Genomic DNA, 26,025 nt, shown 5'->3' with positions numbered 1-26,025 from the left:
GCATCTAACTCTTGATTTTGGCTCAGGTCATGATCTCAGGGTCATGAGATAGGGCCCTGTGTTGGGCTCTGCACTGGGCATGGAGCCTGCTTAAGATTCTCTCTCTCCCTTTCCCTCTGTTCCTCCCTCCCACTCGCATGTGTGCACTCTCTCTCTCTCTCCCCCTCAAAAAATAAGTAAATAAATTATTTTAAAAAAGATTTAGAAACTTTTGCTCTGTGAAAGACACTATTTAGGAATGAAAAGATAAGCTACATACTGTGAGAAAATGCTTGAAAATCACGTGTCACACAAAGGACTTTGTATAGCCAGGATATATAAGGACCTCTCCAAATTCAACAGCAGGAAAACAACCCAATTGAAAAATGGGCAAAAGACTTGAACAAACACTTCACCAGTTGTCGGTGCCTGACAATTTGTGTAGTGCTTCTTTGGAACTATAGAAGTTAGGAGGGTCCTAAGGAAGATACAGTGAATTATTCACCTCAGCCCAGTCTGTCAGAGTTTTATTCTTTTCTCCAAGTGCCTATGTGTTATTATTGTTGTTGTTGTTGTTGTTATTTTAGATTCTCTGCATTTATGTGGGATCCTGGGGCAGGGATTCTTCTACTGCTGAGACTCTGGGAGGTTATGGTTATAGAGTGTGTTAGTGAAAGAGCAAGGAGGAAGCTGGTTTCCTACCTACCAGAGTGCCCACGGTCCCCGCGAGAGGCATGTCGAGTGGCTAGAGCCATCACAGAGCACAAAGGACGGGAATTAGGTTCTCAGGACTTTTCTGCGGAGGAGGCTACCAGCTCACACAGCAGGGTGAAAATCGCGGGATAAAATGCTGGATGGGGGTACAGTAAAAAAGCAAGGGGAGGGAAAAGAAGAGAGGAAACAAAACTGTGACTGTCAAGGGTAGGTTTAAATACACAGTGAAGGGTGCATCTTTGTCAAATGGAGGGTCTATGGGAAACCATACTATCACTTACTCCTAGTTACCTTTTCTCCCCGCCCCCCCCTCCAACCAGAGGAGAGAGGGCCCAAACATTCCAGTGTTGAATAAGAGGCTTTTTAGAGTCAGAACATCTGGGCTTCAGTCTGCTTCAGCTGATACCTACCTTATTGAGAGATCTTGGACAAGTTAATGAAAGCCTTGTCTCTGGAAGGTCGTGGGAAAGAGTATCTGGGTTGCTTAAGGTTTGGGAGTAGAAGATGTCGGTGAATAACCCTGCAGTGTGTTGTGGTGCTTTCAAGGGAGGCAGTGAGGAGGCAGAAGACAAAGTGCACCTGTTTCCTAGGTTGGGGTCTTGGGATGTGAAGTTGTGACGTCTCTGTCATTTTTCCAGGTACCACTGCCTTCAGTTGTGCTTTGGTTGATAACCTTAGTTGATTCTTCTATGCAGATGGCTCTTGAACCTCAATTTTCCTGGCAAGTACTCCTCGACAGTACCTTCCCTGCTGCATGCAACTCCAATTAATCCTCAGTTAAAATGCCCCAGAGACTGAAAGGCTTTTTTTTCCCTTGTTCCCTTTTTTCCTCCTGAGCAGATTGGATTTTGTGCAGCTCCATTGGAAGAGGAGTCAGTTTTGAAAGCAGGTTCAGATTTTAGCCTAGTTCCTATTTATTTATAGCACAAGTTATTTCGGCAACTGCTGTCAAGTAAAAACTCTGTTTAATCGGAGGCAGGTAAACATGCCAATTCCATTTCTTGGCCTAAGCCACCCTCTCTGCTGGGGTGGAGGCATGATGCCATGCTGGGTCTGACCCTGGCTGCCAGAGGGTTGAGGACCAACACAGTTAGGAGTTGCTACCCAATCAGACCTGAGCACCCAGTTATTGCCACTTATGTCATTTGGTAGAAAAAGCAAGAAGTTACGAGCCAGGGGTTCCAATTCTGGTTTGGCCACTTGCTGACCCCATGACTTGTAAAAGTTACTTAGCTTCTTGGAGTCAGGATTTGCTCATTTTATTTTTAAAAATATTTTATTTATTTATTTTGAGAGAGTGAGTGAGCACAAGTAGGGGGAGGGGTAGAGTCAGAGGGAGAGAGGGAGAAGAGGGAGAGAGGGAAAGAGAGAATCTCAGCCAGACTCCATGCTGAATGTTGAGCCCAATGATGTGGGGCTCGATGTCATGACCCTGAGATCATGACCTGAGCCCAGATCAAGAGTCGAGTGCTTAACTGACTGAGCCACCCAGGTGCCCCAGGATTTACTCATTTTAAAATGGCAGCGTTATTAACTACAAATATAAATGAGCTAATGTAAGCCTCCAGTACCACGGTTGGTTGCAGTGGTTTCTTCATGGTTCATGGGAGTTCTTTGAATGAATGAAGTTAGACATTGGGGAATTGAATGAATACATGAACACATTTGTTTAGCAAGGATTTGTTGAGAATCTGCTAGGCATCAGATACTATGCAAGCTGGTGGGGAAAATGAGAGATTGTCTCCGGCTTCACAGAGCTTACATGGTAGGGAAGGAGAGGACAATGAATGCAGAAATGTATAATCATGCATGTTAATAAGTATGTTTTTAAAAGGTCTGGAAGAGAGAAGAGGGTGGGAATAACTTGCATTGGGGAGTAGTCTGGAGAGTTGTCTTGGAGGAGGCAGCCTTTGAGCTGAGACCAGAATGGGGGGTGGGGGGCGGGAATTCACTTACACAAAAAGGAGAAAAGGCATGTGTCCAGTCCCGAGGCAAGAGAGAGCCGCACATATGCAGGGAAGCAGAAAGAAGGCCAGGGAGGTCGAAGTGTGGTGAGCAAGGATGGGTCTGGCTGAAGGAAGCTGGGGAGGAGGGTAAGAGCACCCAGGCCTCCCAGGCCACAGGGAGTATTTTACATCTCATCTGGGTGCCACTGAAAGCCATAGAGGGGCTTTGAGCAAGGAATTAATGTAATTCTATTTATTAGGACCAGATGAGGTTGAAGTGAATAAAAGGTCATTAAGAATACAGGGGCGCCTGGGTGGCTCAGAGGGTTCAGCGTCTGCCTTCGGCTCAGGTCGTGATCCAGCCAGGGTCCTGGGATCGAGCCCCACATTGGACTCCTGGCTCAGCGGGGAGCCTGCTTCTCCCTCTCCCTCTGCCTGTCCCCCTGCTCATGCTCTCTCTCTCTCTGTATCTCTGTGTCTCAAATGAATAAATAAAATCTAAAAGGAATAAAAGAAAACAGATGCCATTTTTATGGGAAGAGCTTGTGCCCTCAGTGCTGAGGGCTGGCATAAAGCAAGGGTGGCTGCTGATGATTGTCTTTGGTTCTTCCTGTTTCTGGTCCCTGCTGTGGAGCTGGGGACAGGCTGATGGATACTGCAGTCTCTGGGGGCTGTGGGGTTCTGCCCCTCTGAAGCCATAGACCTTCCCATGACCCGGTCCCATTATGCCTTTGGGTCTGAGAATCCTCAGGAGTGGGAATCCAAAAAATGTCAGCTGTGTGGGCTGAATTGGAATTCCAACTTGATTTAATTCTACTATTTATTGGAAGAGAAACAAGGAAGCTGTGGTGTCAGTTGGAATAAACTGGGTTAAGGAAGCTCACCATGTATTTTTCAGAAAAAAATTTGTTAAGAAACTGAAACTACTCTCAATATTGTAAGTTGCCTTGGTAGCACAAAGATAAGAATTGTCTGCTGCTTGGCCTAGCCACCTTGGTGCTCATGGGTACCCACTGGGAGATGGCTCAAGCTAAGCCAGTCCTGCCTCTCTCTTCCCACTGACAGGAGGACCATAAAAACTTGAAAAGGGGACATATGCCCCTCATCCCCACTTCGGCCTGATCTGGGGAGTGGCAGGGACCCTTTATAATATTCCTCCTCTATACAAACAAGTAGCATGGGGAGAGATTTGTCAGAGGCCCATTTGACTGATGCGTGTATTTTTGTAAGCTAACCATCCAGGGGAGAGTCCTTTCTAACTAAGAAGAGGGACCATGGCAGAGAAAGCTAAGGGAAGCCCAGGCAGATAGATGGACCACAGCTCCCATGTCCTACAAGGCTGCAGCTGCTGCATGAGCTGGGTGACCGACCAGGTCTGAGGCAGGGCATCAGGCAAGGTCCATCCAAAGAGCATCTCAAATTGATTGACAGTCTGCTCTCTTTGTGCTCTGCCCTTTCCCCATGCCATCCCATGTCTCCTTCCCAGTGATGCTCCATGTCTTCAGATGGAGCAGCTGAGGCTCAGGGTGGTTACATAAAATAGCCAAAGGCACATGGGCAAGAAGGGATTAATATAGACTGAATGTCCCCCCCCCCCCGCCGCCCACATTCATATGTTGAAACCTAACCCCTAATGTGCAGGTGTTTAGAGGTGGGGCCTTTAAGAAGCAATTGGGTAGTGAAGGCAGAGCCCTCATGGTCTTGGTGCCCATATAAAAGGCCCCCAGAGAGCCCCCTCACCCCTTCCGCCATGCACCGCTTCCGGATACAGGGACAAGATGGCTGTCTGTGAACCCGGAAGCGGGTCCTCACCACACACCCAATCTGCCAGAGCTTTCATTTTGGTCTTCCCAGCCTCCAGAACTGTGAGAAGTAAATGTGTGTTGCTTAAGCCATTCTGTGTGTGGTGTTCTGTTATAGCGGCCTAAACGGACTAAGTCACGGGTAGAACTGGATTTGAACACCCATCTTTCTGGCTCTCTCCACATTGTCTCACAGCCTGTCCCAGCTTCTTGCATGTCAGGGAGAGGGTGAGTGACGCCTTTCTCCCAGGCATGTGTCCTGGTGCGAAGTCATTGCCCTTGGGGGAGGTGCAATGAAGGGTCACCGACTGTGGAGGGTCCTAGTGTTGACTTGTCAGCGGGCCTTTACGTTCTTCCCTGTGAAGCAGGGTCAGCCTGCCCGCCTTGCTGGCCTGCCCTCAGCCAGGCTGCTGGGAGCCTGAGTGAGATAATGGATGTGAAAGGTCTTTGGGGAACAGAGAGCACAAGAGAGGAAGCTGAGGTGCTAATGGGTAGGCAAGACTGCCGGTAGCCTGCTGAGAGAGACCATGGGCCTGGCATGGCTACAAGTGTGCTCCGCTCCCAGGCAACAGAGAACTGGGCCACAGTTGGCCTGGGCTGGGTCAGACACTGTTTCCTGAGCCCACGGCACCAGCCTCCATTTGCATGGTTGAGGAGGTACCTGGATCTCCTGTTCCCCCCCTGGCTGTGTGGGCGGCGGGGGGGGCGGGGTGGGCTCTCATCCCTGCTGCTTAGAGTCCAACAGTAGCTAGGGGCAGCTATTGGCCCACAGGATAGACCATGCGGGCTGGCCATGGGCAGTGGTCACCAGTCCCGCCTGGCCACAGAAAGTCCCTCAGGTCCCTCCGGGCTAGAGCCAGTGCTCCAGGACCACCAGCACCCCCAGCCCTCCCCCTCCTTCTACTCTCACCTTATCTTCACAGTTACTCTGCAGTGGCAGTGGGAGGTGTTGGAGCAATCAGGTGGAAACATTCTTCCTATTGCCTAGAATCTTTGAGCTCTTGGAATCTTGTTAGTTCCTGTGCTCTTCTGCTCTGCCTTTTTCTTCTTTGTTGAGAGCAAATCCAGGGGCCAGCCACCTTGTTGCTGGGGACAGATGGAACCTCAGGCAAGTGGCCTCCCTGGGAGGAAGTTCTCCTGGCTGCGAGCGCACACTGTTTGTGACTTCTCTGGGTCCGTTCTACTTCTGGACCCCCGTTCTCATTGTTGTCTGCTAGAGCAGAGGACTCTGGATGCAGACTTGGGAAGCCCGGGGCCTGGTCTGAGATATGTCTAACCTTGACGATGGTGATGATGATGACGATGATGATACTAATAGAAATAATAGTTAAAAGAGCTCTCATTTATCAAATGCCAATTTATACCTAAAGCAATTTAGATCTGCAAGACAGGTATTAGATTCACCTTACAGATGTGAAAATTAATGTTCAGAGAGATTGAGTGACTTTCCCGGAGTCAAACTGATGGAAGGTTACTGAGTTGAGGTTTATGTCCATAGCGTGGTGATTCCAAAGTCCAGCTCTGTCTACTAGTTGCTCTGACACATGACTTCATGAGCCCCAGGGTCATTCGCTCAGAAGCCCCCGCAGAGCTGTCGGGGCTCCAGATCATTCTGTCACCCTGGCAGTGAGGAGGTTCAGGCCCCTGACTGCACTAGTCTCCTAGTTCCTGAGTTCCTCCCTCCCACCCTCTGAGGGCCTACGCAGGGCCTGGCTCTCTGAAATCACCTTGGCTGGACTGGGTGCTTTGGAAAGTGCCAGGCAGGAAGGAAATGCAAAGCAGTTTGACTTGGCTTCTTCTGAGTTTCCCTTTGGAGCACCAAGAAACGCATCTGAAAAACGGACAGGAAGATGAAAAGAAACAAGCAAATTGGAAAAAAGTAGACCGAAGACCTCACATATGTAGAGGCTGCCCGTCTCCCCCAGGTGCTCAGGCATGTATTTATCTTTAGAGTGGCCTGAAGTGGGGGGAGCGCCCTCCCTGGCACCGCAGAGGTCAAGGTGGAGTGAGACCCGGCTAGCCTTGACTCTCTACTTCCCTGAAACCATCAGAGCACAAAGCAAGGAGGGTTTCCTCAGACCAGGTAGAGCCTCATGCTCCACCAGGGGCTGGCCTCCCCATCCCTGGGAGGGCTGGGAAGCCCAGAGGCTCTCTGGGTGGATCCTGGGTCCACAGAGGGGACAGTTCTTGGAAGCTGTCCTGTCTGTCCTCATTGGCTATCCTGCTTCTTCCTAGGCTCCCATTCTTTCTCCAAGGCCGACACCTCCTTTGGGAAGTCTCTGGCCACCCCAGAATCATGGTTGCAGACCTTATTCTAGAACAGCTACTGCACTGTAGCTTACCTTAATGCTTTATATTTTTTTCTTCCTTTTCTCCAAGATTAGACCACAAGCTCTTTTCAGCCTGGGGTGGTCCCTTCTGTGCATAGTCAGTTCCATGAAATATTTAAAATACGGCTGGCATAATTTAGCATACAGGGTGAGTTTATACTCTTGGGTATTTAGATCCTTTCCCTTTTCTTTGTAGTTGATATTATTAATTATTCTTATTATCACTTTGCTTAGTTCTTTGCTACCTGTTGATTTTCCTGTCTTGACATTTATTTATTCATTCAACAAAGAGCCATTGAGTACCTACTATGTGTCAGACACTCTTCTAGGTACTGGGGGTACAGCAGCGAACAAACTATTTATTGGCTTATGTAATTGAAAGGCACAGGATTAAGGCTCATTTAGGGTGAGGCTCAACAGTATCGCCAGTGGAGTGGACATCCTGTGGGAGCTGCCTTTGTGGGTTGAGTATCTGGAGACACTTTCCTGGACATGCCTCAGGTCTTTCTTGAATGAGTGTTTCCTCTGGTAATGAATGAGGCCACCCAGGCTCACACACACTTGTTCTTGGAGTTGGAGCTACCCTCTAAGGTTTCATAATGAGAACAGGCTTTTTTTAGGGGAGCAGGTGTGTGGTAGATTCTGGACTCCTACGCGGCTGTCTTCTGATTATTCCCAGAGAACTGCACCTCTCTGATCTGGTTTGGTTGAGAATGTTTTTGTCACCCCCACAGCGCTGTGTTGTTTGTTCCTAGAGCAGAGAGACATCTGTCATCCTCACTGAGCCTTGACAGATGCCACATTCAAATAAGCAGCACCCCTTTAAACACACACACACACACACACACACACACACACCTCTGTGGTTGCCACCCTGGCTCAGACAGTGTACCCTCATTTCCACATCTTGTGGCTGGCTCTTCCTCCTGCTGGATACACCGTCCTGCACCTTCCTGCCACCCCGTGCCCCCACCCTGCAGGTACAGAACCAACAGTATGCCCTATGCTCTATGACACCCGGCAGATTGAACAAGAGGGTGTGAGCCTCCAAGATGTGAAGGGAGGTCTCACTGCAGACTCCCAGCTTGTCATCACCTGCTGGACAGTGAGCATCTCTCAGCTTCTGGGTTGCAGTAGGGTTTGGATGGTCGATCGTGAGCACAATGGGGAAAGCAAATAAGACATCACCTCCTCTGGGATATGGACAAGTCTTCCTTAGGAAGTGCTACACTTGGCTCCTTCAGGAGTGAGAGCTTGGGGAAATGGGGTGGGCACAAACCAACCCTGGGGCTTGCTCTTCGTATCAAGGGGAAACTGAGGATGCTCTGCTCGTATCATAAGAGAGAGGAAGCTTGACTGAGGGTGGCTTCTAGAGTGAAACCTACAGAGATGATGGAAGGCTGGGGATGGTGGGATGAGAAGGAAGAACCAGGCACGAAGTCTGTATAGTCGTGTGAAGGCCTTGCACGTATTTTACCAAGATGTAGAACATTTCCTCTTACTTTATAAAATCATCCTAGCTTTTGATACTTTAGCATTCCCTCCCTGTGGGTCCTAGCAGTATAATCCTGAAAGGCTGGTGGACTTGTTTTGGAGAAGGCTGGGTTAAGAAGTGTAGGGGTGATAGGGAATATCCTCCCCCTTGGCAGGCTCCTGCAAGGAGAGGGTGGCCTGGGGGAAAGATGCTGGGGGGTCAGGTCACTGAGGCGTATAGAGAAGAGGTGAGCCTAGCAGTGTCCTGGGGGTAGGGGGACAACCATTTGTTAGGTCCTAGGCGGTGTCCTGGTGCCGTGTCCCAGGTGGGAGGGTAGGGGAGATATCAGCCCATAGATTCCATCCTGCTCTGGTGGTGAGGCTTGGGACTGATAAGTGTATTTAACCAGATCTACTACAGACAAGCCAATAAGATAAGTCCTACTCTTTACCCTGGATGCTTATAATAGACCACTAGCTGAAAAATACTAGTTCTGGAAGCTTCCCTGGAAGGACTTCTGCTAGTGTGGCCCCAGCTGAAGGCCCCAGCCACACCTAGAGGTGTGCAGCTCTGGGTGCTGAAGAGTGGCACAGACAGAGGACCGGGTCTGAGGCCGCCAGCTGGGCTGCAGGGAGTCCTGAGCGTGGTTCTCGGCTGACCCTCACTGCTCCTTCTTAAACCTTCTTCTTTGAAAAAGCACATCTGCTTTTCTATTGTGCTTGTGCTTAAATGTTTTATTTGGAGAAAGGCATCAAGGACCAAAACACTTCTCTATACCCTAAATCTGATCATCTGTAAGCTCCCTCAGACTCTAAGCTGATTTTGTGACTTGGCGTTCCGGAGACCCCAGCCCACTTCACCTCATCTTGCTTTTTATTTTTAAGCTACTCGTTCTTTCTTAAGCTGACATTTGAAATCTTAGGTTGTTCTTTCTGGGTTTTCCCAGATTATATTTGTGACTAATCCTTCTCATGATGTTTTAAGTAATGAAGAAAACCTGAATCCAGCAGTAAAACCAAAGACCTTCGTCATAACTGTAGAAGTTTCTGGAATCTATAAAATATTGGTTTAAGAAGAATTAGCTTTTCCCTTAACTTAAATGACTACATCTCATGGGAAATTTAATTTTTAAAATAAATCCCACATTCCAATAAAGAGGAAAGCTCTGCTAGATAAACAATGAACATGTTTGCTCAAAAAATGGTTCTTTATTCAGCTAGGGAGGAACCAGGGGAATAGAGGAAGATACAAAATGCTAAATAGGATCTACAAGATCAGACTTTGAAATCGAGGCTGAATTTATCATCTCTCTTTTTCAGTGGGCTCTACCTAAGCAGGACCAAGCAGACCTTCCCCAGATGCTCCCCGTCCTGGTTCTAGGACCACCAGAAGATGCTGCCAGAAGGACTGTCCCAAAATCCATGAGTGTCAGGGTACAAAGCCAGGGTCTGTTAACTCTGATAGGAAGCCTCACCAGGGTAATTGCATGTATCATCCAGGATTCTTTGTATGCGAGTAAGAGAAATCTGGTTCCAGCTACTTAAACAAAACAAAACAAAACAAAACAAAACAAAACAAAACAAAAATATGGGGTAGGGTTTGATGACTCCAGTAAATGGAAAGCTCAGTGGTTAGGTTTGGCTTCAGAGTTAGCTGACTCCATGCAGTCCAATGATGTCCTGAGGTCTCTTGCTCCCATCTTTCACTCATTTCTCCTTCTATCTCATACTTCTGTTTCCTTCTGTGTGGGTTTTATTCCCAGTTTCCTTCTCAAATGCATATCACACTGATATGCATTTACCCTGAGCTCTCAGTGGAAAAACGACTTCTGTTTTGCATACAGAAGCACCAGCAAAAGTCCCAGAACCAACTCTCATTAGAACAGGTTGGTTCACTTGCTTGTTCCTGAGCCAGTCACCATAGCCAGGAAGATGGGTCTAATTCTCCTGGGTAAGCCTGGTGGGCACCTGCTTCTGGACTGGGTGGGTAGAGTTGCGGCCCTTCCTGAACCATAAGGATTGAGGTGAGGGAGTTTTGTTACCAAAGGGGCAATAGGTACTAAGCAGATAAAGATAAGAGTCATCCACTGTGATATGGTTTGGTCAGGTTGATTTGAGGGGCCAGTCAGGGGGTGAACCCATGTTTGCCAGCTGATCCTCTTAGGTAATTTCTTCCTCTTTGGTTTCCTATAAAGTACCTCAGTTGTTGGAAGGGTCCTTCTGCCATCTTGCTTCTTGACATTGGATGGGCATACAGAGCCCAATTTACCAACTTGGACCTGCTCTAGAAGGCAAGGCAAGCTCTGTGCCCACACTTCTTCCCCAACTACAGAGTTAAGAAATCACTTCTACCCTCTAGGCTTACTATTAATTTTTGGCCATCAGTTAAGAGCTGATAGCTATTGGAAATTAAAAAAAAAATTCTCTCTCTCTCTCTAACTTTACTGTTGGGACTATTTAATTTTATTAATGGAACAAGTTTTTATTAAATATCTATAGCTCTCTGTTATTGGATACTATGTACCAGGCAGTTGCATGCTTTATAAATATTAAGTCATAAGTTGACAGTAACCCTATGAGATATAGTATTAGTCCTATTTTACAGGAGAGGAAACAGGGTCAGAGTGTTATGTGACTTGTCAGAGGTGAGGCAGCCTGGAGCATCCTACATACTTATGTGGTTGTTCTGGGTTTGATGCATACAGGGATGTGTAAGCCATGTTCTGTGCCCTTGAACAGTATGTAATTGCTGTGTGTTTACAGTTACATAAAAGAATGAGTAATATGTTTCAATGGGAATAAAAGATAAAACAGAAGGAAGTGATTAATTTTCCTTGAGTGTAGTCTAGGAGGCAGGAAGGGACATTTGAGCTAGGCCTTCATGAGTAAGTAGGAGTTTCCACGTGGGTATGGTGCAGAGGGAATTTGTTCTTTAACTGAGTAAACATGAATTTTGTTTGAGATGGAGTTGCCAGTTTCAGGGGATATAATATCACTTTGTACTCTGCCTTCTCATTTTACTGGATGGTCAAAGTGATTCGATTGTGTTAGTTCAGATGCTTTCATTTGCAAAGAATAGAAACCCCAACACAAGCTGGTTCAAACAATAAGGGGGATTTATTGTCTCATCTAATTGAAAGGCACAGAATTAGGGCTGGCTTAGAGTGAGGCTTAATCCATTGGCTCACCAATATCACCAGGGGTCTGGTTTCTCTCCATCTCTCTGTTGTGTCTTATGCAATGGTCTTTTCATCCATGGCTGGCTCCTTTGAGGGTGCTAAGGTGGATGACAGAGCTCCTTTGTTATGCTCATCTGGAAGGAAAGGTGGCTTTGTCCCAGCATTCCCAGCCAAAGACCTGAGGCACTCAGAGTGGACTGGCTCAGGTCACATGCCCAATCTTGAGCCAGTCATTCTTGCCAAAGGACATGGATGGCGTCAGTTTCTCTGGAAACTCATGGATCCCCAAATGGAATTTTGGGGACCGATGGAAAGAAGAAGTGGACAATGGATGCTGGGAAGGCATCAAAGAAATGTTCACCACAGCATTTAAGTTTGTATATTCCTTCTCTCTTGAGCAGTAAAGGTGGCATATACCTACTGCACATAACCTTTGATGCTCAGTCTGTGGTACCTCAGACTCCAAGCTTGACCTTGGGTAGTCCAGCCATTGAACTACCTTTTTTCTCTCTGTTGTCTCTTCCTAGTCTGTCTCCTGGACAAGCTTGTTTTGACTTTGTCTGAGAACACCCAGAATACCTACTCTCTAGGAGTATACAGTGAATTTTGTGGACAGACCAGGATGCTCTGGGCATAATGGCATAAGTACCACACAGGATAGTCTAGAGCTTTATAGCAGCTCATCTCTTAGGCCTTTTACAGAGCTGCTTTCTTCAAAGAGGGTAAAAAATCTGACACAGCATTTTCTAAAACTCTTCCCCAACTCCAAGACCACTACTTTTTCCTTTCTACCGAGGTAGCTAAATTTATTCTCAGTCATGGAATGGAGAAAAATAAAAGGCTTCCCAAGATGGATGGGAGGAAGAAATATCCAAGGCCACTATTGACCAGAGCTGGCAAATCATGCATGGATTATCCAGCACACGGGATGGCTCTAGGAAAGTCTGAATAGTCGGAGGTGGGGAGGCCTGGGCTTCCAGTCCTGATGCTGTCACTTTTGAAGAGGCAATGTGCCATGGGGGTGAAGAATACAGACTGTAGTCAGACTGCCCGCGTCTAAATCCTGGCTTTTAGGATTTTGTTTACAAGCTGTGCTTGGGTTCCTGTCCCAGCTTTCTTATTTATTAGACCTGGATCAGAAACTAGTCACCAAGTTCTAATCTTCCATTTAGGGGATTGTTTTCTGAGGTTTCCTCTTGTCATCTGACCTTCCAATTTTGTTGGGAGGGTGATGACAGTCACTTTACATCTGTGGTCTCAGTTGCTTCATCTGTAAAATATGGATACAAATAATATCCACATTAGAGGGTTGATGTAAGGATTAAATGAGTTAATATATGGTAAACAGTTGACATGGCATCTTGTAAGCATTAACAGAATGGATAACTAGATCTATCTCGTGAGGTTGCCGTTAGCCTTAGAGACATTGCATATATGCTCTCTGGCATATCGCAGACACCTAATAAATGTTAGCCATTATTAATAATAATTATGTTGATCAAACTGCTTAATAATAATGGGAGTCATCTGAGTAGAGCTTGATCGTTGCTGGAATGCTTGCTGCCAGCATCGTCCCCCCTGGACCTCACAGCTACTCAGGAATGGGGCCTTTTTCTGGCCACTGGATCTCAGGGGAGGGTTAAATGCCTTCCCAGGGTGTCTTGGCCAGGTGGTCGCTATCGGGACAAGGGCAGGATGCATGGCTAGGAGCTTCCTTGTCCAAGGCTCCTATACACCCCCTCTCCCTCCATCCTGGAGGCTTCCCAGCCATTTGTCATAGCCTCTTTTGAAATGCATGCGGTTCTCATCAGTAATATCCTGATTGCCCCATTAATCTCCTTTAAGCTTCATGAAAAATACAAAGGGCTGGATCAGGAAATAGTCACCAGGTTCTAATTCTGCATTCAGGGGATTGTTTTCTGTGGCCGTGAAGAGACTGATGTTTCCCATTTGGCATTTGGATTTCCAGCTAAGTCGGGGAGAGCTGTCACCTTCTGAATTATCAACCAGTTTACAAGGTTGCATCTATATTTTGCCTCTCATGTGTCTGTACTTTTTGTGGTGTCTCTATTTGCATGTGCTCTTCTTCCTAATGGCTGTTTTGCTATACTGTCCAGAGGGAGTGCTAAGGAAATTTCTTTTGATAAGACCTTAGAGAAGCAAGGAGCCTGCAACTTCCAGTCACTCCCCTGTGCCTATTCCTTAGACCCTGACGGTAGAGCATTGCTCGCTATGAAAGGAGCAATGTTTGCTTTGTTCAAATGGGCTCTCTCTCACACACACATCACACACATTCCAAGGCCCTGAATTCTACATTAGTTCACTGTTTAATGTGGTGGCCACTAACCACATGTGGCTTATTAAATTTAAGTGAAATGACAAGTTTAGCTCCTTGGTCTCATTAGCCACATTTCAAGTGCTCAGTAGCCGCATGTGGCTAGTGACTCCTGTATTATACGGACAGCATTTCCATTCGTGCAGGAAGTTGGGCCAGATGGCATTTGGCATAAAGGAGAAAGGAAGAGGGAATGGGTACATGAGTGTTAGCATTAGCCACATAGTACCCCAGACCAACAAGTATTAAATATTCTTCTGTCTTCACTCTGTGTGTATCTCCCTTGTGATTCCAAGGACACTTAGACCAGGAGAAATGAGAGACTATACTGTTCTTTGATCTGACACATTCAATGAAACCATTCGTTGAAAATTGGATTATTTTAAATTACTTACTTATTTATTTTTTTGGTGGGAAACAAAGCAGAGTTTATTGAGTGATAGCAAAGTGATAGTACAAAGCTCCCAAGGAGGGAGGGCATCCAAGAGGGTTGCCCTGGATTATTTTAATCTTATAGATAAATGTAAAGGCCTATTTTGTTACCTCACACGAACAGTGAACTTGGACAGCACATCACGTGTGTTTCATCCCGTCGCTGGCTGGCATGACGGTGGCCAGTGTAGAACCTTGTTTATCTTGGTGGGGGTGGGGTTCAGGAAGACTATTTTCGAACATTGCCTGGCAAGTCTAGCACTGGTCCAAGACTTTTAAAGACTCCTGTCCACTTTGAACTTGAACACTTCTGGCTGTGGACCACTCTGGTGTGCAAATCCACTTAGGAACCATCCAGTCTACTCATTTGTCTCCGAAAAGCAGGCACCAGAAATGACTGCAAGAACACATTGGCTTTTGATAATATCAGGATGGCGTCTGCCGTTGTTTGTTGTAAAATATCAGTAGGTTACGCAGTAGTACCAGATCCAAAAAGATGAGCATCTTTCCATGAATATTGCAAAAAAAAAATCTGTGGACCTTGTGGGGACCGCCCAGACCTAGTTTTGAGAATGACTAATTTAATCAGTTGGCAGAGTTTAATCCACATACTCAGACAGGGGTCCTGAATCCTTCGGTCCTTTGGGGGGGGGGGGGCGATGGGAGGGGGGAAGGAAAAGCAGAGTGGCTGTGTGAGCTAACAGGAAAGCATGGACAGGAAGGTTCTAGGGCTGCCCCCCCAGATCTGAGGTCTCATTGACAGAGCATGTGCAGGAAAGGGCTGATGTGCCTGCCTTGGAGGGCCTTATTCAGCAGCACCCAGGGCCTCTGGTGAGGATGGGGGTCATCGTGTTCCCAGCTGTCTGCAGCTGGCTTACCAAACAGGCTGGAGTCTGGTGGAGAATATGTAGGATTTTTCTGGAGACCAGAAATCCCAGGACAAGAGAATCATCTTCCCCAAAAGTCCTCGTGGTTTTACTTGTGGCATCCTGGGGATTTCGGCCCTCTTTTTGGTGCCCTTTGATCTTTAGTCCCCTCAGAGCTGCCTGGTGACATTGAGATGAGAATTTCTTAACTCCTTGTCACTGATAAAACTCTTAAAAGATTTGTAATACTCTAAACATATCACAGTAATAAATGTAATAACACCTCTTTACATTTTTGTAGCCTTTTGAATAAAGCCCCCCAGGAGCATTATCCTAGTGGTTTTCAAACTCATTTTTTCATGGTGGGGGGTGGGGGGCAGTCCTTGAAAATCTTTGTTGCAGTGACTCCTTGGCTAGAACGCACCAGGCCTTCCAGATACAAGTGGAGTGGTGACCGAGGGGAGGAAATGTGGAGCACGGGCTCACCGAACTTCTGACCCCCAGACCCTCTGTCCGTCTTTGAGCCACTCCAGAGCATCGCCCACGGAGCCTTGCCAGTGTGTCCTCTGGTCACAACAGCAACTCCGTGCTGCTCCTGGAATTAGGGTGGCAGCCGGAGAGGAGAGAGGGGCCTCCACACGCCTTGGCCCCATTTAAGGAGGGTCTGTAGTGACAGGGACGGAGGGGGAAGGGACTTGTTCAGAGTCACTGGTGGGGTAGGGACTGGATGCTCCTAGACTCTTTTTTACAGGGCAGCATATCCTAGTAGAACTTGGCTCATGGTTTCCCAGGCCAAGCTGGAGGTTTTGAGCACTGGCCTCCATGTTGCCTGTCTTCACGGTGGCTCTGCGCTCCTCTCAGGGATTCTGCTGGGAAGACCCTCGGGAAGGTTTTCAGCCTCGCTCGAACTCTAGGTTGCTCCAGTTCCTTTTGCTTTGCAGACTCTGGTGAGAGCCCTGGAAAGCTGCCATGGTCTCCAGCCAAGGCTCATGAGACCCACTGTGCTCATTCTGCCTCTCAGGCTGTCACTGGAATGAAAGAGCTGCAGCCAGAGTGTCCACAGGTGCAACTGGTTCTTGCACAGGATGACTGAACACTTGTCTTCCACCGACTCTTGTGTCTAATGTGTCGTGTCCAAGGCCTCAGTATTCTTGCCTGTGAAATGGGCATATAAACAAACCTACCCAAGACTCACTGGAAGATTCAGGCTCTTTGAAAAAACGGGCTGACAGCAAATTTTCCCAAGTAAATGTTGCTTATAGAGCCAGAGAGTAGGTATACCTGGCCTCCATCTCAGAGCCCGTTCCTGCCATGCTCCATAAAATGTCATTGCTGTTCTTGTTCTGAAACCAAAGAAACCAGAGCTGCAGCTTCTTGTCTAACCTTTGCTAATGGTTTTCAGATCGACTCTATATGCAGAAGAACTGCTCATCAGTTTCTTATAGAGGAAAGCAGATGATGGGGAGGAAAGGGACTGAATTTATTTTCTAAACTCGGTTTCCGTGCTGACTCACTCAGTGGGTTGGGAGCAACTTTCTGCTCTCTGTACCCACCCTAGAGATGGGAGGACATGTTACCCTTTTGCCCAAGGGGAGGATGGGGAGAATTCCAAGGACGGCATTAAGAAAGGGAGGCTGCAGAGCAAAGGAACTCCTCTTCAAAGGTCAATACAATCTTAGTAATCTTATGAAAAGCCTTCCTGGCTTTAGAATTTGCTCCAAGGAATCTGGCACCAGATTTTAGATTTGCTCAGAGAGCAAGAGGGAAGGAGATGCTGCTTTCGTATGGAATTCCGGCACCTTCCTTTGCAAAGGCCAGCCATGCGAAGATATACTTCAAAGAACAGTGGCAGCTTATAGTTGGGATGGAAGCCCTTAATTTGGCCTCAATCGTGCCAATTTCTAGGAGTCACTGGGAAATTCAGCAGCTAATGGATGTGCCCCTGTTCTGTCAGATCCCTATTGGAATATTCAGTATTCTCTTTTTCATACTTACCAGCTAAGGGAATTACAGAAGTATATTTCTGGAGCATGCTGGGGATCAAAGCAGAGCTATAAAAACCTCCTTCTTTCCCACCAGATGGAACCCAGCAGCCCAGGTGAATGTCACACCTGTGTTAAAAAGGCCATTGATTCCCAGTGGGCTCTGACTAGAGCCTCACTTCCCAGGACTGTGCCAAGTTGACTTCTTTTCCCTGGTGCAACCCCTGGCGGGGGTCTCCGAGGGCCTTCCATTCAGTGCGTGGCTGTCTGGGTCTGTAGGCAGACACACTTCTATGGATCTGGACAAGAGGACAAAAGATATAGGGTGAAGGACTGTTCACTTTTCTCTTCTCTTTTGCCTAGAGAGTTGTCCCCCTTCGTCTTCAGGTGCTGGTTCCAAGACCCACAGAGGCTGTCTGAAACCGTAGATAGTACCGAGCCCGATACATATGATGTTTTTTCCTATACATACATACCTATAACCAAGTTTAATTTATAAATTGGGCACAATAAGAGATTAACAACAATAAAACTAGCACAGATTTCTTTTTCCCGTTTTACAGTTTCACAGAAAGAAGATTCGTTCGTGCCATAGATCTTAGCGGGCTCGGCACACGATTTTTGTTCTTATTAAGTAGAAAAGTTCCACCATTTCACTTAGAGGAAGCACTTTGTAGCTTCTCTTTGGCACCTCCAAATTGCCAGCCTCACTGGTCTCATGCTTTAGGGCCATTAAGTAAAATAAGGGTTACTTGCACACAAGCACTGTGATACCACAAGAGTAGGTCTGGTCACTGTGGGGGCTACTAAGTGACTAGTGGGCGGGTAGTGTATGCAGCGTGGAGACACTGGGCAAAGGGATGATTCACATCCTCGGTGGGGTGGAGCAGGACAGCTTGAGATTTCATCATGCTACTCAGAATGGTGCCCAATTTAAAACTTATGAATTGTTTATTTCTGAAATTTTCCATTTAATATTTTTGGACCGTGGTTGACCGTGGGTAACTAAAGCCTTGGATAAGTACTACTGTACTTAGTGTTTCCACTAAGTAAATGACTAGAGTAAATGACTCAAAAGTGGTATTTCTGAAATCCTATTTCAGGACATGGTGGTGCCCCTCAAATTTGGAAGAAGCCTGCATACTCTGTCTCCCACTTGGTGATTTCCATGCACATTTACATATTAAAGACCATGGAAGTCTTATAGGAAAGTGACCCAGACAAGCTTGCCTCTGTTTATCCCCATGGTTTCCAGTGAGACCGGGATGTGGGTATTCTGCAGGGAACAGTGTAGACGTGTTGCTTACCTGGACTGACTCATCCTTTGAATAAAGTTTGGATGCAGCCCAGTGAGTAGCAAGGCTGTAAGTTTTCAGCATCTATTTTGTGCCCTTGACCAAGTTACCAGAGCTTTACATGCCTCAAGTTTTCTCATCTGTAAAAGGGGCTAATAAAAAGTACCCACCTCACAGCACTCTCATGAGGATTAAATGCTTTAGTTAAGCTTTTAGCACCGATTTTGAAATATAATGTATTCTATATGTGTTAGCTATTATTATGACTAATATCATACATTATTATTTCTATTATTAATTATTACATTATTAATTTAACTTTTTGACACTGTGCTAAGTGGTGTTCATGCCACCTCCTCATGTTGTAGAGCACAGGGTAGGCTAAGAACCTACCTTGGGTGAAAGATTGCAAAGCACCATTGTTTTATTTAAGCCTCATGACCATCTTAGAGGAAAAATGCAGTTTGTCCCTCCTTTGTGGTGGAGCGTACCTGAGCGGTAAAGAGACTAGTCCCAAGTCACACAACACATAGAGGGTGCAGAGCCAGGCTTGCTGGCTCCAAGTCCCTGATCCCCAAACACCTCTGCAGAGCTGCCTGTCAATCAGACCCTCAGGGGGGCCCATCGACATGGGCCTGGTGTCAGCTCTGGTAGGAGGCACCCTCCACATAGATCCTGGGTTCAAGTCCTAATTCCGTCCCTCTCTAGTTCCTTGCCTTTGTGCAGGTCACTTGACTTCTCTGATCTTCAGTCTTCTCTGCTGTAAAATAGAGATGGGAATACCCGTATCTCCTGGACACAAGAAGGCTAATGATACAATGTCTGTGAGGGTCAAGCACAAAGCCGACATATGGTTAGTGCTCCATAAGTCTTAGCTCATGGTAACACTCTGCATCAGACTTTGTGCCGGGCTGCCTCACATGTGAAATCTCACAAAATCCTCACAACCCCAGCAGGAGGTCTGTACTCTTCATTTTTCAGATGGGGAAACTGAGGCTCTGTGTCGTTAAGTGACCTGCCCAAGATCATAAACCCATAGATTGTGAAGTTGAGGTTCAAACCTTGACAGCCTGACTCCATGGAAATCCTTTGCCATTTCTCTTCTGTAGAGCCATGTGCTGGGATATAGGCAGGGTTTGTGCCTGGCCACGCTCCTCGGTCAGCAGGGCAGGTCTGGCAATCTACATTTTAACCATGTCTATGCAGGATAGTAATGTCATTTGGGCTTGAGCACAGTGTTCCTGAGCCAGGAGGATAAGGCACAAGTTTAGTGCTGTTCACCAGGAGGGATGCACCAAGTCCACTCTTGGGTCCGGCAGTTCCCTCGGAGATGGTGGCCCATTCATATGTGCCTGCTTGGCTGGGGTTAGAGTCTGTGCCTTGGCACAAGACACAGTGACCCCAGTGAGTCCGGTTCCCTACTTAACACTTCAGGTGACCAGAAGAGACGGTTTCCTGCAAGATGAATCGAGAGAGTACTCAGCGAGAGTACTCCGGCTGATTGGGGGACGAAATCCAGTGCATTGCAGGACACAAGAATGTTTGAATGCATTCTTAATCTGAATCATCCAGATAACTTTTAGTTAACAAGAAGTTTTAAGACCATGGATGCCCTTCCGTCTGAGGGACAAGAACAAAACAAATGACCTGAAGGACTGGATGCAAGACACTAGAATAGGGGGAGGAAAGGAAAGCAAAGGAGAGTCCAAGATTACCACCATGCTTTTCCTACCAGGTTGGTGTTCAGAGTCCAGGGGAAGAGCTAGGGAGTATTGATTTGGATGTGCTGAACAGTTGGAATGTTTTTGTTTCCCAGGCTTTGCATGATTGGGTTTAAGTTGCTCGGTGGAGCATCACTTGGCCCTGGCCCGAGTCTACAAAGTCCCATGGTTTGGGAAGGACAGTCACTGTGGCACTCTTGCTCTTGAGGGTTGTTCATGGGGAGTAGCAGTTTCCATGGCTTAAGGCACGTTTCCCAGGATACCCCTATTTTACCATCTGTGGCTCAGAGTCCTATAAACATCCTTGTGGGTGGAAGGGAGTATGTATACGAGGTTGGCCAGTACATGAATGTATCCAACACTTGGATCCAAGGGGAAGGGTCCAGGTGCAGCTGGGCAATCGTGGGAGTAGGGGTGAAGGCAAGGCCAAGGCAGGGAGGGAATGCGGATTCTTCATTCATTCACCCAGTCAGCATTGATTGAGTACCCACTGTGTGCCAGGCTTTGTTCCAGGCAAGGGCATAAAGCTGTGATAAGTGAGGTCAAGCACAACCATACCCAGTCCTATCATGGACAGCATGGACCATGGGACCGGCATGGTGGAGGAGGAAGCACTGGATTGGGGGTAGTCTGTGCTGCATAGTTACGCTTCCTTACTAACCTGTCTTGGTTCTTCTCCACTCTCAGAGCCAACTTAGTAGAAACAATACTTTACTTTCTTCCTCCCCACCCTCCCCTCCTAGCATCTAGCAATTGATAGTCAGCTGTTTATTTTGCCTTTGTCCCTCGGGCTAAAAGGTGAATATAGATATGAAACATAACTTAATCTCTCTGGGATTCAGTTTCTGGACAGAGGAGGAGGTCTTTCAGACATGCTAAGCCCAGCCACATGCTTCTCAGGGTAAATACCTCCTCCTGAGTCTTCGTTTGGGTTTTTCTTTCTGAAGGAACTGAGTCCATGATTTCAGATCAGGACCAGGCAAAGGGGGAGCTGAGAGAAACTGACAGGGACAATGAGGTGTGGTTCTAAGTACCAGACTTGGGGCTGGTGCCAGGGAGAGCAGGCTAGATGTGACGATTCAATGGAACAATATGAATAGAGAATATAGGACCATGCCTGATACAAAGGGGGCCCATTAAAAGTCCCAAATAAGCTTGGGTAGGAAAGCAGGAAGGCAGCTATTCATCCAACCTACAAATATTTCTTAAATGTCTAGGTCAAAAGAGCATGAACTCTGGAGCCAGACTGCCTGGGCTCAAACCTTGGCTGTTTTATTTGCTACCTTTGTATTAGGTTACTTAATTATTCTCTGTGCTTCAGTTTCCTCATTTATAAAATGGGAATAATAAGTAATAGTAAATGGAGGTTGCTATGAGGACTGAAAAAGATTGAGCTTTATGTGTTCATTATAAGTATCTTTTTATTTACTTATTCAATGGCTATCCATTGGCCTGGTGTTAAGATCAAGACAGGGGAGGGGCACCTGGGTTGCTCAGTCGTTAAGCGTCTGTCTTATGACATGTCCCAGGTCATGATCCCAGGGTCCTGGGATTGAGCCCCACGTCGGGCTCCCTGCTCCGTGGGAAGCCTGCTTCTCCCTCTCCCACTCCCCCTGCTTGTGTTCGCTCTCTAGCTGTGTCTCTCTCTGTCAAATAAATAAGTAAAATCTTTTTTTTTTAAAAAAAGATCAAGACAGTGGAGACTGGCAAGGTCTCTGCTTTACCCATCATATATTCCAGTGGGAGAGCCAGATAATCTAAAAAGCCAAGAAATTGACAAATAATGTATCTTAAGGTAGTGGTAAGTAGAGGAGAGAAGAGAGAACACCAGGGAGTGAATGAGTAGAGCTGAGGACCAATAATACAGAGAGAGGACAGGGGAGAGAGAGATAGGCATTACACACAAAGATCATTCTGAGATAAGCAAATCTTTGGAATTTACCAAAAATAGAAGAGAGAGAGAGGGAAAGTACGCTTTGAGTTTCCAAGAGAAGCAAGCGGGATAAGCAGCCAAAAATAAATATAGTTAAATAAAGATTGATTCTGGGGCCAAACAAGCTTTGAGATAATTATTTTTCCCGGTAGTGAATCATTATGGCTCACAAATGAACTCATCTTTTCATGTTTTCAGTACCAAAGGTCCTTGATAGATGGATTAATCCTCCTTTTCACCTGGCTTTCTTCACCTGATCCCCTTTACTTCGTCAAATTGAAATTAAGGACCATCCATTTGGAAAAACCTATTAACTCCCTGCTCCTAGATGGCTCACTATCCAGTTAGCCTGGCTGGGTTCTATCTCTTAGGGCATGAGCCCTCGTGCATCTCTGCTATCTCCCTTAATGTCCCCTTTGGGCCTGTGGCTGAGGCAGTAAGGCTCATTGAATATTCCAGTTGCTCCTGTATGCTTCCCAGCTTCTACAGGGAACCGAGGAGATGGGCGGCATCACTTCTGGTGTGAGGCAGGGGATCCCCATGTGGGGTGCTTCAGCACTCCCTTTCCCTGTGATGGCACCCGAGGAGGTTGGGTGCTTCTGATAGTGTGGTGCAAGATGGCAGAGCTTCCGTCAGTCCAGGACCCAGAGTGGGTGGGCGAACCCTCACCCTCTTTGTCTTCATGCGTTTCTGACTTCTGGCTTCTCAAGGGCCTCAAAGATTGCTTACGCCCTGTGTTTTGTAGGCATTGAAAACTTCTACCAAACGAATTGTTTAACCTCAGCTAGGCCTGCTCCTGCTTCTATTAAAGTTAACTTCCACACCTCTTCCTAGTCACTCGATCTGACTTTCCCGTGTTCGTTCTTTCTCTTTCTTTCTTTCTTTCTTTCTTTCTTTCTTTTTCTTTCTTTCTTTCTCTTTCTTTCTTTCTTTCTTTCTTTCTTTCTTTCTTTCTTTCTTTCTTTCTTTCTTTCTTTCTTTCTTTCTTTCTTTCTCTCTCTCTCTCTCTCTCTCTCTCTCTCTCTCTCTTTCTTTCTTTCTTTTAGATTTGTTTATTTATTTGAGAGAGAGAGAGTGGAGCGGAGGGGCAGAGGGGGGAGAGAGAGAGAGAGAGAGAGAGAGAGAGAGAGAGAATCCCCAGGAGACTCCCCGCTGAATGCGGAGCCTGACGCACGGCTTGATCCCAGAACCCTCTTGATCCCAGGACCCTGAGATCATGACCTGAGCCGACACCAAGAGTCAGATGTTTAATGGTCTGAGCCACCCAGGTGCCCTATCCTGTGTGTGATTTCTTTATTGTATTTGCCATTCTATGACATTATCTTATTTATATGTTTATGTATTATCTGTGTCTTCTCCTTAGACTATAATCTCCTGTCTGTTTATACTCCACTATATCCTCAGTGCCTAGAACAGTACCTGGTACAAAGAAGGTGCCTGATAAAAATGTGAATGAAGGAATGCCAGTCTCCAGGGAGGCACCTCCCCTCCTACCCTCACGTCTCCCATCCTCTGTCTCCTCCTTCAGGGCCCTGCTGCAGGGTCAGCTCATGGAGGCAGCAGAATGTCTGGTTAGGATGATGGACTTCAGAACCAGACTGCCTGGGCTTAAATATAACATATTACCTGTGTGACATTGGGCAAGTTCATCTGTGCCTCAGTTTCCTCATCCATAATCTGATAGGAGCAGTACCTATTGCACAGGATCGCTTTTCAGATTGTATGAGTTAATATTTGTAAAATACTCAGAAAAGTGCCTAACTCCTATGAAGAGGTCTGTAAGAATTACCTTGTTGCCAATGGTTGGGGGAGGAGAGGGATCTGCCCCTTAGGTGGCCCCTGGGTGCTTCCTCAGTAACCTGGAGACCTGGCCTCATTGCTCACTGGGATCCCCTGGGGTCCATTCAGCAAGCAGGTCCAGCCCAGTTTTTATGTCCAAGATTCATAAACCCACCCAGCCTAGAAGAGGAGTCCCTGAGGAAAACGGCTGACCTGTGTGGCATGGGGACAGAAGGTCCTTTTCTCAAGGTTGAAGCTCCCCAAGGCTCCGTGAGGCCCCGCCCTCAAGGCTCTGTCCTTCCCAAAGTCCTTCAGCAAGATTTCCATAATATTATTAAAAAGCGATGTATGCTGGCCACATGAGTGACACTTCGATGTGATAGGGCTTTGCTCTGCTCCTCTGGGCACAGAGGACTTGTACAGTTATGTGCCACCCCAGTGATGGGCCCAATCACGAGTGCACACATTAGCTCCTGATTATACCCTTGTTGAGTTTCTCTTGACAGGAAGGAAATGAATTTACCTCGTGTCACCTCTGTAGTTTGCAAGCAGCCTTGGCTTCTGCGATAATAGCACCTTTCACATTTTGTGAGGTCAAGGAGGAAACATTTCGTTTGGTGGCCAGTCCTTAATGACCTGAGAGGTCAAGCGTGGGGGTAGCTGGAGCTGATCCCTCAATGGCATGGCTGCCCCTGGGCTTGCAGGGTGCTGGAGCAGAGCAGAGCCCGGAACTCATGCTCTTAGGGTCTTGAATCACTGAGGCCTTGGGCCCTGAATTCATGATCTGAGGGTCTTGAATCACTGAGGCCTTGGGCCCTGAATTCATACTCTGAGTGTCTTGAATCACTGAGGCCTTGGGCCCTGAATTCATGCTCTTTGGGTCTTGAATCACTGAGGCGTTGGGCCCTGAATTCATGCTCTTTGGGTCTTGAATCACTGAGGCGTTGGGCAGATGACTGTACCTCCACTTCCATGTGGAAAACCAGGGTAATACTAGTAGTTATTTCACAGGGTTGGTGTGACTTTAAATAACCTAATATATGTAAAGCACTTATAACAGTGCTTGGCGTATGGTGAATGTTGCATAGGCTTGTCTTTTGTCAAAAAATGATTTAAAAGATTTTGCTGTTGTTCTCATCGTTATGAAGAGGCTGTCCCCAGACTTGAAGCACATCTATGCCATTTAGTAGTGGTGTGGCCTTGGACCCATCCCTAATGCCTTGTGGGCCTTTAGCTCCCGTTTGTAAAGTGAGAACAGGGTCGTGCCGCTGCTCCCCGTGTTCCTGGGAGCCTTTCAGGAAGGAGTGCTTGGAAAGCATCGAGAAAAAACAGCACCAGCACAGACACATGCTGCGTGGATGTTAGCCATCGTGGATTGTGATGGGGGATTTTCCTCCCTCACCAAGGAGGGGGTCAGGTGCTGTGGAGGCCTGCAGGGGTCAGGGGAGAGGAGTCTCTGCATGGTGGGTTAGTATTATGTACTGAGGTCTTGCTTTCCATTTGGGGCAGTGAGCTTCTTTAGAGAAGGAGTTGCCCCAACCATGCTAAGCTCTGAGTTCTGCTATGGGATCCTGGGGCAGACCCCAAAGGGATATGGGAGTGAGTCCATGGATCTGTGATTCCTTCCGAAGCCCTCAGGCTGGGCTGATCAATGAAGCCTTGAAACAGCGCAGTTCTGGGAAGGGGCAGCAGACCCCTCGCTCCCTGACCCATCTCCTCTCCGCTAGGAGCCCTGACCCCTGCAGAAAGCCCCCCACCCTATCACTGGGGACCATGAAGTGCCTGAAGAACTATGACTGAGAGCCTGGGAAGGGCTTTCCCTGGGACTGGGAGAGGACATCTTCTGAAACAGTAACAACCTTTCCTCAAACACTGCCTACCAGTTGTTTGCTGTTTGATCTTTAACGTCGACACATTTCCTGACCCCAGTGAATTCCCAGGGGCAGAGTCAGCTTGCTGGGGAGAGCCCCTGTGTAGATGGGGTCACGAGGTCCCTAAAAGCACTGGCATTTTAGTCTGATCTGAGGTTCAGGGGCTGAGCAGGGCACAACCTCTGGGTTCTTTTCTGACCTTCACGGCTGCCCTTTCCTGCCTCCCAGAACATGAGGCACACCGGCGAAGCTTCACTCTCCAAGGAAACCCAAAGTCCATGGGTTCCACTCCCAGACCCTGAGCCCACAGCCTCAGCCAAATCCAGTTGCTGCACCAAGAGCCCCTGTTTCCAGAGGAGTCTGGGCCTGCTGTGCGCGGGGACCTGGC

General features: G+C 47.2%; 1 protein-coding gene across 26 annotated transcripts in view; it reads left to right on the top strand.

Annotated features, from left to right (window-relative positions):
* The window catches only part of KCNMA1 (potassium calcium-activated channel subfamily M alpha 1), a 746,603-nt gene that overhangs the window by 258,631 nt on the left and 461,947 nt on the right, over positions 1 to 26,025 (top strand). The gene's annotated exons all lie outside the window — the stretch shown is intronic.

This window comes from Zalophus californianus, chromosome 15, assembly GCF_009762305.2.
Source record: "Zalophus californianus isolate mZalCal1 chromosome 15, mZalCal1.pri.v2, whole genome shotgun sequence".
Lineage (NCBI taxonomy): Eukaryota > Metazoa > Chordata > Mammalia > Carnivora > Otariidae > Zalophus > Zalophus californianus.
The sequence above is the reverse complement of the archived record's forward strand: the minus strand, read 5'-3'. Positions and strand labels throughout refer to the sequence as shown.